We start from the raw sequence: 2,195 nt of genomic DNA, 5'->3' as shown, positions 1-2,195 counted from the left end.
GACCTTGTATATGTGAAATGTGGCGGTGCCCTCCCCCACCCCCAGCAGTGATGTTGGTCCCCAAGAATTGGACTCCTCCCTAGTTTTGAAAGGCCTTGACTTCCTTTATGGGAAACGAGGGAGGCACCTTCCATTAAGTCGGTCTCCCATGTATGGGTCCCTTGAACCCACACGTCCCTATGCATATATGTCCCATGTGGTACATGTGACACAGGGATACAACTATCCATCAACACCAACCCCCCTCCCACTACCTCCAAAGTAAAAAAAGAAACATGAATGTTGTATGAAAATTGTTATGGCTTGTGCTTTGGAGTTGTCATCTAAGGTTATGGTAATTTTCTACCCTCCCTATAATTACCCTCCATATAAAAACATGGGGTCAAATGAAAAAGGTATGGAAAAGACTGCTGTGTATCATGGTCTAGTGTTTCCATCCACATGTGATAAGTTTTCACCCCCTCTAATTTCCCTAGAGAACCCATGAAACAAATGATTCTAATGTGTTAATACCTAGTGTTGACATATAATTATCTAAAAGTTGACATGTGTTTTGTGGTCTAATGTTAGCATATAAGTATGTGTCAGATTGCCATCAACATAAGCCAATTAGGTTTCCCTCCATTCTACAACAATCAGTAATGCACGTGCTAGGATAATTTGCCATGTTTTGCTAAATAAAACTGCCATATGACATGTGTGAGAGTTCCCATGTGTCGTGGTTATTTTCGCAGTTGCGCAGACAATATCCAAAAACACAAATACCAGGATGGGAAAGAAAACACGCAAGGTCATACTCCAAAATGGCACATAGTCGAATGGTGCACTTAGAGGAAATGGATAAGAACACAAGACCAAATAATGTACCTCGGTAGAACTAGTAAGATTTGTATTGAGATCATTCCATATCTTAAATCCCTATATGCCCCAGAAGAAGATGTAGTATATGCCCAAGAAGAAGATGTAGTTCACTGGCATTCATAGACCAATAGTGAAAAATGGCGAAGATGAGGAAAAAATTGTTTGCATAGAGAAACAAGAGAAAGTTGCCATCTAAATTGCAAAATAATATAGTTAACATGGAGTGCACCCCTAGACAACCCTATCATGAAGCAGCCCATGTGACTTGGGCAAAAAAAGTTGATACTACCAGTACTTGGCCCAACTAAAGTTGCCATGACATGTGAGCATGAACTACTATAATATAAGTATAAGTTGAGATGTTAATTGTGCAAAGATTTCCATGAACTACGTGCATATTGTTGAAAGAGCCATCAACCTCTGTGTTTGCCTTTATCATCTGATAAATAAGCTTGTTTTTTCATGTGGATACAACGAAAGGTTCATGAGATATATTTATTTCAAGTCATTGATGTCCAATGTCTAATTTTTCGACATGATGTCTAGTGAGAAAGAAAATGCAAAATTAGAGAGGGTATGCGTGAAAAATCAGCAAAATCATGTGGCATGAAAGAAAAGTTTGGTTGTGGAGCTTGGCCCTATAGTGTTAAGTAAACAAAACTTGCCACACGCCAAACAAAGATGTAAATCCATTTATGAACAACAAAGTTGTCAATGTGTATCCACACCTCAAGAGAAAGAAAAGCACCACCCCTTTGCAAAGGAGTGCCACGAGATAAATGTACAATATGCACACATGGGGAGAACGTGAAGAAAATACCATATAAGGACACTACAAAAAATTTGAGAGATATTAATTGTCTGACCAAAAAATTCAGGAAGAAGTTGCTATGCATGCATATGTAGAGAATGACATTGTGTTTCATACCAAAAAAATACCACAAAAAAAAGTTAAATGTGTCTCATAGGTAACACGAATCCATATGTGGATAACAAAACTTGTCATATATGATGCGTAGTCACAAAGTCATGAGCAAATAAAAATTGTTGGGGTGTACTAGGGAGATTGCCATGGAATCTATGTAAAATAGGACACACATAAGCGAACTAGAAATTAATTTAATGTCACATATTTGCCAATGGCATGTGAATAAAGCATGCAAATGAAGTAGTTGTGTGCATAGACTAATTACCTTTGGTGTTGGTCTATGTGGATGAGAATCTGCCGTCTTTTTATTCCATCAACTATCGCCGCCTGTGATACTTTTAGTAGGAAACAATAATGTGAGATCAAAAAACTTGTAAACCATATATATGTCCCTTCAACGAGAGGA

General features: G+C 38.0%; 1 long non-coding RNA gene across 1 annotated transcript in view; it reads right to left on the bottom strand.

The window, feature by feature from the left end:
• Window positions 1-866: 866 nt before the first annotated feature.
• Window positions 867-2,195, bottom strand: part of LOC119281749 — a 2,143-nt gene continuing 814 nt past the window's right edge. Inside the window, exons 3-4 of the long non-coding RNA XR_005138540.1 lie at window positions 2,055-2,124; window positions 867-971 (exon numbers count right to left, since the gene is read on the bottom strand). This is a non-coding gene — a long non-coding RNA (uncharacterized LOC119281749). The remainder of the gene's footprint in view (window positions 972-2,054; window positions 2,125-2,195) is intronic.

Source organism: Triticum dicoccoides, chromosome 3B (genome assembly GCF_002162155.2).
Source record: "Triticum dicoccoides isolate Atlit2015 ecotype Zavitan chromosome 3B, WEW_v2.0, whole genome shotgun sequence".
NCBI lineage: Eukaryota > Viridiplantae > Streptophyta > Magnoliopsida > Poales > Poaceae > Triticum > Triticum dicoccoides.
The sequence above is the reverse complement of the archived record's forward strand: the minus strand, read 5'-3'. Positions and strand labels throughout refer to the sequence as shown.